At 43.5% G+C, this 12061-nt stretch overlaps 1 long non-coding RNA gene across 1 annotated transcript in view; it reads left to right on the forward strand.

Moving 5' to 3' along the window:
• LOC120407174 overlaps positions 1–11838 on the forward strand; it is a 48645-nt gene extending 36807 nt beyond the window's left edge. Inside the window, exons 2-3 of the long non-coding RNA XR_005599823.1 lie at positions 6073–6113; positions 10666–11838. This is a non-coding gene — a long non-coding RNA (uncharacterized LOC120407174). The remainder of the gene's footprint in view (positions 1–6072; positions 6114–10665) is intronic.
• The last annotated feature ends 223 nt before the right edge of the window (positions 11839–12061 follow it).

The raw sequence follows: 12061 nt of genomic DNA on the forward strand, positions 1-12061 counted from the left end.
AAACTTTGTCTACATTGGCAAGTGAAAGACAAAGCTTTTGTTCTTCAGAGGTGTTAAAAAAAATACACACCCCTGGCAGACAGAAGTTTTGTCGACAATACGCGCTGGTGTGAACAGTGCTTTATTGGCAGGAGTGCTCTCCTGCTGACAACGCTAACGCCGCTTGTTGGGGGTGGAAGTTTTTTGTTGACAAGAGAGCTCTCTCCTGCCGACAAATTGTGGCTATACTTTTAGCGGCACGGCTATAGCTACAGCTGTGTTGCTAAAAACTGTGCAGTGTAGACAGGGGTCAGAGTAACTTAAAGGACTTGCTTGTTCTCCGGAATCTGGAGGAGGGACGTGGCCTCCACCGAAAGAGGCGGAGCCTTTAAATCCCCAGGCCCTTTAAATCAGGATTTAAAGGGCCCGGGGCTAGGGCTGTGGTAGCAGAAGCTGGGAGTCCCAAGCCCTTTAAATCACCCCCTGAGCTCCCAGCTGCAGAGGTGGCTGGGAGCCCTGGGGTTCAGGGGCAATTTAAATGGGGTGATTTAAAGGGCCTGGGGCTCTAGCTGCTGCTACCACAGCAGAGCCCCAGGCCCTTCAAATTGCTGACGGAGCCCCAGGGCTCCACTACCCTCCAGGGCCCTTTAAATCATCTCTGGAGCCCTGCTGCTGGAGCTCTGGGGTAGCGGCAGCAGGGCTCCGGTGGCTATTTAAAGGGCCCAGAGTGGTAGAGGCAGCGGGAGCCCTGAACCCTTTCAATAGCCACCAGAGCCCTGCCGCCGCTACCCCAGGGCTCCGGCAGGCTCCGGGGGCTATTTAAAGGGCCCGGGCCCTTTAAATTGTCCTCGGAGCCCTGGGGTAGCGTCAGTGGGGCTCCAGTGGTGATTTAAAGGGCCCAGGGTGGTAGTGGCGGCGGGAGCCCTGGGCCCTTTAAATCTCCACCCGAGCCCCGCAGCTGCTATCTCAGGGCTCTGGCAGCGGGGCTCTGGCAGCAATTTAAAGGGCCCTGGGCTTAAATTGTTGCCTCAGGAAGCCGGTCCACCCCGGTATGGCACACCAGCTCTTGCCGGCAGGTTTGTAGAAATTTTGGTGGTGCCCAGAACCTGCGCCTGCCCAAACTCTGCCCCCCCAAACTCCACCCCCCACCTGCCCAAGAGGGAGTTTGGGTGGGGGATGATGTCTGGGGTGCAGGCCCTGGGCTAGGGCAGGGGACTGGGGTGCAGGAGGGGTGCAGGGTGCAGGCTCTGGGAGGGAGTTTGGGGATGGGAGGGGATGTGGAGGGACGAGGTGCTGGGGTGAGGGCTGTGGGGTGAGGCTGTGGGTGGATTTGGGGTGTGGCTGGGGATGAGGAGTTTGGGGTGTGGGAGGGGACTCAGGGCTGAGGCCGAGAGTTAGGGTGCAGGGGGATGAGGACTCTGGCTGGGGCTGGGGATGAGGAGTTTGGGGTGTTGGAGAGGCTCAGGGCTAGGACAGAGGGTTGGAGTGCGGAGGGGATGAGGGCTCTGACTGGGGGTGTGGGCTCTGGGGTGGGGCAGGGCTGGGGATGAGTTTGGGGTGCAGGTAGGCTGCCCTGGGACTGGAGCCAGAAAGGAGGACTCCCCCCAGCCCTTTCCCTGCTGGCAGCAGTGAGCTCTGGGGTAAGGACCCCCTTCTCCCCTCCCGGCAGCACACTCACCCCCCCTGTCACTGCACATGCTCCTAGGGCCCCTCTCAGGTCCAGGAATCCCCCTCGCCTCCCCTGTGGTGGATGCTATGCCGGGGGTGGGGGTGCTGCCATCACATGTGCACCTCTTCCCCTGCTGCTGCCCCTCACTGGGGCTGCCCCTTGCCCAGCGTGGGGCAAGAGCAGTGACTGCGGGCAGGGGGGCGGCTGTACTGGTGGAGGGTCCCACTGGAAAATGAAAGGGTTCAAGGGGGAAGGGCAGACTGCCCTGGAAGTAGTGGAGGGGGGCACTAGGACCCTGTGGCAGCAGTTAATGCAGGCAGGCAGCATGGAGCTGCAGGGGACGGGGAGAGACAAACGGGACCCAGGGAGGTGCATGGGGGCAGCAAAGGGGGGCTGGGGCACACTCAGGGGAGGCGCGGGGGGGCAGCAGGTGGGGCCAGGGAGGAGACCGGCCCCGAACATTCGTGGAGCTGGGCTTCCGGACCCTCAATTTTGCTGGAGCCAGGAGGCAGAGTCAGAGAGGGAGAGAATGCTCCATTTTCTTGCCGATAGTTACGGCACCTTTTCTTACCGGTCCTCCGTACCGGCCTGTACCCGCTTACTTTCACCTCTGAGTGTAGACATAGCCTAGGAAATATGGCCCTCTCTGAATTCCAAGCAGCATAGCGGTAATTTTTCTTGACAGGGATTTTTATCCCCTTCTCCCAGAGCTCAAGTTCCATTTCATGGGTATGTGGGGAGCAATCAACAGAGTCGCTTGTCCACTGATGTTCCACAATGGCTTGTCTGGTGTCTATGAGTCTTCTTTTGTTGGGGAGGAGATGACACCTCTTGTGGTAAAGCAGTATTTAACACTTGGTAATGTTTCTCCCTTGACTGGGGTTTTAAGTTTTAGCAATCACTTTTTATAGTTACAGAGCAACACCTAAATATTACTTTATAACATGGGATACAGATATAAGATTAATACATGCAGGATCCTAAAAGCATTTCATGAAGTCTGAGCACTAGACATATTTTTATAGAATCTATTTTAATAATATTAACATACAGGTGAACCAGATTAGTTTCCAGCTATGCATTTGTCAGTGTTCAGTGATGCCCATGAGCTGGCACTGGTCTGCCACCGTCACACCCCCAGTGCTACACTGTTGTAGGAAGGGGTCTCACCAATGCTCCTGAATACAGCTCAGCCCCCACCACCATCCTTAATGAGGAATCTGTCATTAAATTTTCTTTCCCCTTGATATGGACTATTTCCATGCCATACTCCTGCAAACCTAGGCTCCAGTGTAAGTCTGGAATTGGTCCCTTTGCTCACTGCAACTATATTACTGTGGAGTGGTCTGTAAAAACATACATTTTTTATTACACAAATAAAGATAAATTGCCTAAAAACCCAAACTATGGCATAGTATTTCCACTCAATGACAGCATAGTTCTCTTCAATGTGGGTCAGGTTTTTTACTCAAGAAGGCAATGGGATGCCACTTGTCTTCCTGCATTAGCACTGCATCTAACTCCATGTTAGATGCATCAGTGCACAGCACAAAGGGTTTGCTGAAATCAAGGCTGGCTCTTTAGACAAAGCCTCTTTTATGTCTTTGAAGCCTCTCACAGGCCTGTATTCATACCACCCAGTCTGGCTTCCCCTTTTTTGTAAGGTCTGTTCTGGGGGCCACAATGTCACTAAACCCCTTTACAAACCTCCGGTAATAGTTGTCTAGACCAATGAAGGATTGGATCTGCTTCTTGGTTTGTGGGGCACCCCAACTCTGGATAGATTCTACTTTTAAAGGTCAGGGTGAACAAACTCACTGTCCATTCTGTGTCCTAAATAAGATACCTCTGCATTTGGAGACCTTGACAATGAAGTTGGTGTCTTTAAGCCTCTGTAGTACAATTCCCACATGGTCCAGGTGATCTTACCAAGAGTCACTAAAAATAGCTAGGATATCTATATAAGTCCTGGTAAAGTTCTGTAATTCCTGCAGCACTTCATTGGCAACCCTCTAAAAGGTAGTCCCTGCATTAATTAATCCAAAAGGCATAATTTTAATGGATATAGGCCAGATTCCACTATAAAAGCTAATTTTTCCTGGGCATCAGCATCTAAGGGAATTTGACAATATCTTCAAGCTGGCACCCTGGTCTGCCAGCGTCACAGCTACAACCTCACATCATCCTCTGGAGATAGGTCTTGCTCTCACTAACTTTTCTCTGCTCCTCCCTTGTTTTATTTTTTCTTCTGGATCCTTCAAACACTTTCTTGAATTCTCCGCACAGCTTTTGTAACCACTTCTCATTCTGCTATTCCCTACCAAAGCTTCAGAGGCTATTGCTACCTATCCTTGTCTCTGCCTCCTATCATTCCAGCCCTACTTCTTCTACCATTAGCTAGATACTGGGAAGAGCAATGTAACACCCTAACTCCTTCACATGTCCCCAGCCACCATAAAGGGGGAAGATTAACAAAAACGGACCCTTAAAAGGTTTGGTTGCACCAGTGAATTTAGGATTTCTCAAATAAGGGAAGTAGTAACAAAGAGAGGGGGTTCTGCAGGGCAGCCCCAGGAACAAGCAAGCCTGTGGAGGGAATTTACGGTAGACTGTGGATGATGTGTTATTTGAGTTAACAATAAAGCCAAGTCCCAAGAAGGGAGTACATTTCAACTATATGGGGAGGGGATGTCAATGCTCTTCATAGTGGGGTGAGAACCATGCTTCTGAATCTGAAGCCTTACCACACCATCAAACCTTACTTAGTGCACGAACAGGGCTGCTCTTTGAGTCCTGAAATGCTATGCCAAAGTTTGGGGTTTCTAAGTACTGGTTGATGGAGGGATTCTTTGTGTACTAAAAATATATGTTTTCCACTAGCCACAGTAATATAGTTGCAATGGCAGACCTACATAGGGTGACCAGACAGCAAATGTGAAAAATTGGGACGGGGTGGGGGATAATAGGAGTCTATATAAGAAAAAGACCCCAAAATCGGGACTGTCCCTATAAAATCGGGACATCTGGTCACCCTAGGCCTGAAATGGCAGATGATCTGGTTTCATTCTTATCCCATGACCCAGAGATTTCCATCTTCTTTTTGGGATAACTTTGGAGATGAGAAGTTGTCAAACTCTCTGATGAATCTCAGCATTTGTTATAAATTCATTCCATTTAGTATTTTCCTGAGGCATTTGCTTTTGAAGGCATTTAGATGTCTGTCTGGACCTTTCACGTCCATATGTTAAGGTGAAAATAACATTTGAGTTGACACTTCGTAAGTTGGTCTTAAAGTTGTACATTTTTGATGACTAAATCTTGTTTAAGCTGGTATACGCAGCTGCCGTCTTGCCAAACTTATGACATTATTTCCTTCTGGATATCCCCCTGGCTTGCATGTTACTGCCAGCATACATGGACTGAGTCACCTCTTGCATTCCTTGCCTTTAACATAAAGCTGACAAGGAGATAATTGGACAAATTAATTCCTGGCATAACTCCATTGTATTACATTGAGGTTAATTTGGCCCATGATTTCTGGTCCTGTCTTATTCAGAAGTAAGCAGTAGACTTTCTAACATTGGCTATTGCGTATGATAAGCAGGCTTCTGGAGCACATGTTCCTGCTGCATAAACTGCCTTCATGATCATCTGTCTGTCAGTGCTCCTATCCATTTGCAGTTAGCTTCCTTGGGTGTTTTAGGCAGGCAAATCAGGCCTACTGGTATGTTCTAGTCTAAGCTATTTCTGCACTGCTCTGTATAATGGTTAATTTACCTAGTGTTTGGCTAGTAGTGCTTGTTACTGTAAGTGTGAATGGTATTCTATTCATGTGCAGTAGCAGCTGGAGCATGCCATAGATCTACAGAGGTAAGGCAGCCTAGCACGCACCCTGAAAAAAAAAATTCCAAATCCAAGTGCATTCTGAAGTTATTAATATGTCACCAACAGCCCTATAATTAGAAGGGTCCATTTAATTAATGTTAATTGCTCATAGCTCATTGTGTGGCTCATGCAGGATTTATAGAACAGCACCATGCATAGATCTACATTTAAAAAATCACTACTTTTATCTCAAGTTTTCAAACTCTTTTCCAGTTATTTATATTTTTTCATGTGTAACACAGTCATACAAATATGACTTGTATTTGCTTTATTTGTGGAATGTTTGAGATATCTTAGGTATGGAGGGTTGGGTGGGAGAAGGAGCATGTACAAAAGCCAGCTCCAGCTTTGCATTGTGTTTCAGGGTGTTTTTTTTTATAGCAATAGAATATGTCCTCTGCTCAAACAGAGAGCTGATTTATCAAGATTCTCATCTCCTTTTTTCCTCTTCTTGGTTCACATGTTTCTTTCAGCTCATTTTTGTATGGGTGATTTTATTCTTTCTTAGAGACTGTTTTTGTGTATTTTTACCCCCACAGCGTGCTGGCTACAAAGAAGAAGTGACAGGTTTGAAATAAAGGTAATGATAGCTAATGGTTCATATAACTGTGCCAGTGCAATCAGAAAAAAGCACTCAAGCACTTTCAGATGATAGCTTCTGTGCAAAATAAAGTTAGTAGATTAGAATGAAAAAGAAAATTAATGGTTAGGAACAGAACTTTGCTGTTGTATTATGACATACAACATCTTAGGATCACGAACATTATGCCTTTTAATATTTATCAGTATCTTAACCCCACCTTCCTGCTTTGTCCAGTCCTTCAGTTGTCTCCTCTTTAAATAACAACAGTCTTAAAAACATCACTCATTATGTTTCAGTGGCATTCAGTAATGTGTTCTATATACATCTATAATACCTTTGTGTGAAGTAGGTCTGTACTAGCTTCTTCTGTACTCTTAAAGTTTATGTCCCCTAACTCTTAAAACCCTGGGGCCAAATCCTGCTCACCTTGTGCAAGTAGGCCCATTGCCATGGACGAGACTGATTTCATGACTAAGTTAAGGATTTTGCCCTTCACCTGTGTGAAAAGTATGTCTTGATCCCTTTCATAAACCCCTTTAATAATTTTGAAGTCTCTATTTTGTCAGATCGGTGTCCTCTTTACTACAGAAAATGAGACTATCTACCTGCATTTTTCCTTATAACTTACATTATTCAAGAATGTACCCAGTCTTAGTGATGATCAATCATTGTTCTTCAAATTCCTCTTTAAACTTCTTATTAATCTTAACATCACTTCTTGCCTGTTTTGGTCCCCCATTGTTTATACTAATTTTAAAAAGGAACAGTATATAACAATCTCTGAGTGATTTCTCACTGTTGCATATCTTGCCTGGTGATACCATCTACCCGTACCCTTTATTATTATCATCCCTTGCTGTGTTAAGGCTTATTTGGACTCTAAGATCCTTGGGACAGAGACCTGTAATCTTATTTATAGTTATGGTGTAGTATAACAAAAATAGCTCACAAATATAGTTCCAGGTGGGATCCAATATGTGCCTTATTATCACCAGGGCCGGCTCCAGGCACCAGCGCAGCAAGCAGGTGCTTGGGGCAGCCAACAGAGAGGGGCGGCATGTGCGGGTCTTCGGCGGCAATTCAGTGGCGTGTCCCTCAGTCCCTCTTGGAGGGAAGGACCTGCCGCCGAATTGCCACCGAAGAATGCAGCGGCAGCAGTAGAGCTGTTGCCGACGTGCTGCCCATCGCGTTTTGGGTTTTTTTTGCTTTTTTATTTCGCTGCTTGGTGCGGCAAAAATGCTGGAGCCGGCCCTGATTATCACCTTATTTTTATATTCTCTTTGCTAATTCAACAGAAAAGCATTCTTTTTTGCATGTAGTTCTGAATGGTTTAAGCCCCCCTCCTCCCTCCAATATCTCTTTTTTCCTAACTGGGCTATATGATTGTTCCATTTAGGACATATTCTCTGACCAATTATATGACATTTTTCTACTGTGAACTGCATTTGCCATCTGCTGGCCTAGTTACCTATATGAGCCAAATAAATTTGAATCCAGTTGCTTATTCCACATTATTTGCTCTAACACTAATTTTAATATCATTTGCAAAGTTTGAGATCTTATTTTCATTGCTGTCATCTAAATCATTGGCATGGACTGACTAATAATAATATTAAATGCTTACTGTCTATAGGGCTTTTTAAGCCAAATTCTGCCCTGAGATAGACCAGAGGGCCAAGTATGGCACTTGATCCTTAAAGGACATTGCAAGCATTGATTCTGATCCTGTGAGATACAGAACACATCCTTGAAGGTGCTGAGCACCTTTCATTCCTGTTGACACTACCTCACAAAGCTTCAGTAACTTGTGTAAGGCCACAGACATCAAAGCCAGGGCTAGAACTCAGGTCTAGAACTCTGAAGTGCAAGGTACATTCTCCCATCAAAACCATCACCTTCTATCATATAGCCATTTAAATCTCTTAACAGTTCATTTCCAACCCATGCTACCTGTATGCTTAGGAGAGGCATGTAACAGCCAACTGTCTAACCAACAGGAATATCAAGTAGGTTAACCCTCATGCAGATGAACCTGTAATTTTATTCATGGCTCATTATAGACTTAATTTTGAAAAGTGACCCCCAATTTTGCACCTGCACTTTTGCACCAGAAATAATTGCAGGCACCATTTTTCAAGTGAAAATAATTGTAGGCACATTGTATAGCATTAAGACATCCTACAAATTAAGTAATTAGGTGTCTAATGTGCCTGAAGTTATTTGTGCCCACAAAAACTGCACCCTGCTCAAAATCAGAGGCTGAACTGAGGCCTTTTTAAAGGTCAGGGCCCATAGTGTATCTTCAAATTATTTTAATCACAATTAGGCCTTGGTCGTGCAATGTAGTGTGAGGGAATACTGCTATACCTATGTGGAGCTCCATTGATTACAGGGGTGTGCCATGCATATGCACCAGTTGGTCCACATATTACACACTGTAGAAAGAGCTTTAGGCCAAATCTACATTTCAAAACTTTGCTAGTATAGCTATATCAGCAAACCTTCCTAGCATAAATGCAGTTTATACCAGTTCTCCAAAAGAAATTAACTGTACTGTTAAAAGCATTGTTTTGATAGTATAACCACATCTACACTATAGTGTTTGCCAGCATAAAAATGTTTTGTTTTTTTTAAATCACACCTTTACCCAACACTGATATATCAGCAGTAGTTTCTAGTCTCGACTGGCTTTTGACACTACCTTTCATTAAATGTGATCAGTGTACTGTAATGCTTGTGACTGTCTTATTTCTATACTAATTCTCTCTCTATAAAACTAAAACATAGCATAGAACAAATTGTCAACCCTTGTGATAACATCTGAGGACAATGAGTGTAAATATTCTTGTTCTTTGGTAACAGATGGTTTTGGTACAAATATTTCTACAATTATCAAGCAAAAGATTGGGATGTGCATTAAGGTTGAGCTGATGTTTGTATTATATGCCCAGGTTCTGTGGGTTTTAACATCTTGGCCAATTTGGGTTTCCAAATCATCCACCAACATGTACTTTTATTGTTATTCAAAATGTAGAAAGTTGATTTATATTTTCTGAACTCTGGGGGTATTAAAAAAAAAGACGGGAGGAAGAAAGTGAAAGACTAGCTAAATCCTGGCTTCAGTATAAGCTTACAGACAAAAAAGGTACCTTGCAGTACAACCATTGTACTCCACTCCTAGCTCACTCAACTACTGAGGAGTTCAGGTTCCATAGTTCCATTATGCACTGAGCTGTAGAGCAGCATTTGTGGTTGGGAACTAGGTGCATGGTCGGTTCATAGAAATATGTTGATCCTCCTGTAACACACCGTCTGCTGCTAAAATTACTCTTGCTTTAGTCAAGAGCAATCTGCAGGGACTGCTAGGTCAGGATTGTATGGGCAGCAGAACATGGGGGCAAATTTGTGTTGTTTTATGGGCTAAAGCGAAGAGAACCACATTTTGGACTGGGGTCATTTTCATCACTTTTTAGATCTAAAATGGCTTAATTAAAAATACTTCAACTGTATTTGAAACTCAAACACATTCAAATACAATAATTAGAAAAACATGTAAAATGTGTGCTTACAGACTGGGGCAAAGCACTCTCCAAACTGTCTCTCCATTATGTTCCAAAATTCAATTATCTGCCGCACACCCACAAATTAACAAAATAAAAAGAGAAAAAGAGGTTGAGACAAATAATTTATAATATATTTATTTCATTCCAGGATATGAGTCACAGGGAAGACAAATAGCATTTATCAGTTTTAAATTTAATTTCAGATTCCTTTTGAATGAACATTTTTGCCATATTTTGTTTACTGATCTATAACAGATTGCAGAACTTTTGAACTTAATATTAAAAAATATAGTTTTCCATAAAGTTAGTCACTGCAGGAGATCAAGTTCTCTTTTACTGGTTGATTTGTTTCTTTTATGATATAAAACAAATGTTAAGCATGTGTAAGAATCTATTTTCAGAACCATTTTTTCCCCTAAGCAATAACGTGCCACTTATACAATGTTAGTCATGAATGTCAGGTCTCTCAGAAAAATTTTGTTACAGTCCTAAATTTCATTTAACTGCTGGAGTACAAACCACCATTCACTCACAGGAACATTAATACAGTTATAAAATAGAACAGTTACATTAAATTAGAGACTGTAGCATAATAGGGGCCTGGCTCTCTCGGGGATTCAGGGTGCCGTGATATCTGAACACACTGAGGTAAATTGAGGACACTATATTAATATAGCAGACAGAATATCTAGGGCTCAAGCTGCAAGGTACTTTACATCCACATCTCCCAGCAATGTCAATACTGGGAGGGGTATTTACCACTGCTTGGCAGTTGTGTCAGTGGGAGCTGAGGGTGCTCATCACTCACAGGATCAGGCCCTTTAATTTATTTTCTTTTTTTTTCTCTCTCAACCTTAATAAATTAATTTTTTAAAGAGTAATTATGTGTAATATATATTTGAACCGCTGGCTCTAGGCAAATTGAAGCTGGCATTTCAGAGGAAGGACGATGCATTACAAACTACTATCTTTTTTTTTGCCCACAGTGATTGTGACTGATGTCATCTAGCCAGTCAAGCAGCAAGTGAACATCACAATTGGAGCTAACAAAGAGATCTCAAAACAAAGAGATGAAGCAGTTGATAAGAGAGGACCAGTGGAGAAGAGAACTGTTCTTCACTAGGCTTTACAATATTTCTGTTAAGAAAGAAAAGAACATGGCTCTTTTTCCTTTTTACATCTTTCATCAAGCATTCTACCACACAGAATTCTGCCACTTTGTTATCTGGCTAATAGTATTCTGGAAAATATACACATTTTGTTGTACACTAATTTCTCTTTGCATCAAAGAGTAATGAATGCCATTGCCATGGGATGATTTCCTATGAGCTTATATGGGAGTCATGCAGGCCCTGTACCCAAGGAGGTGAATTTCATATAGAACTATCACAGCTATGCTTTGATGGTGATGTTCACCTCTCCCACACAAAGCCATACTAATCCTTTCTAAGCAGAGGTCGGGAATGGCATCCACCCTCTGCCCGCAGGGCTGCAGTACAGTCTTTCTATAGCCACTCCCTGAGCTGCATGAGTTCCCAGCCACTGGATAAATATGGATCCAGCAGCCCCCTTTCTGTCCTACTCCTAATGTTCCCTTCTACATCAAGTGTCATGGAGCTCACTTCCCACTGCATGCATGGGGTATGGAGGCCCATCTGCAGAAGCTACTCTTCCCAAGGCATACACCCTCCTGTCCCTGCCAGGGCTTCTGTGCCATTGAGGACCCTGCATGAGTTCCTTGGTAAATCTACAGGAGGGTGATGAGTGCTCTCAATTTCCACTGACATTGATTTCACCCTTACAGTCCATCTAGATGATGGGGAAAAAAGACACTTTTAAAAATTGAGTTAATAATTGTTTCAAATTATGTTAGTTAAGGTGTAAACTGTCTATACAAGGTCTTAAGGGATGTTTCAAATCATGTTACGTAACAATTTAAAAAGCACGTTTCTTTTGTAATTTAGCAGACCCTTAGAGACTAGTGAGGCTTGTAGTTTCTGTTTCTCTATCCCAATAGATCACAAATCAAGCTTTAAAGGTGACATGCAAAATGGTAACTTTGGGCTTCTTCCCTCTTATATACATATAACATATAAAGGCTTCCCCCTCAAAAGTTGACTTTCTGCTTTTCAGTATCAGCAAGTCAAGTCTCTATGGATCCTGGAAAACTAGTGAAGTTGTGACTTCACATGATATTGAAAGTTGAGCAATAAAGAGCAGAAAGGCGTCCTACTTGTCAGTGTTTAAAACTCTTTGTATTTTGTTAACTATTTAATTCTAAGCCTAATAAACATTTACTCTTCTGTCATGGGCTCACCTGAGTCAGTGGGTCACCTGGCAATGTGAGCTTGCCTGAATTTTTCAGCAGTAAATAGCTATTGA

The sequence above is a fragment of the Mauremys reevesii genome, linkage group 5 (genome assembly GCF_016161935.1).
Source record: "Mauremys reevesii isolate NIE-2019 linkage group 5, ASM1616193v1, whole genome shotgun sequence".
In the NCBI taxonomy this organism is placed as follows: domain Eukaryota; kingdom Metazoa; phylum Chordata; order Testudines; family Geoemydidae; genus Mauremys; species Mauremys reevesii.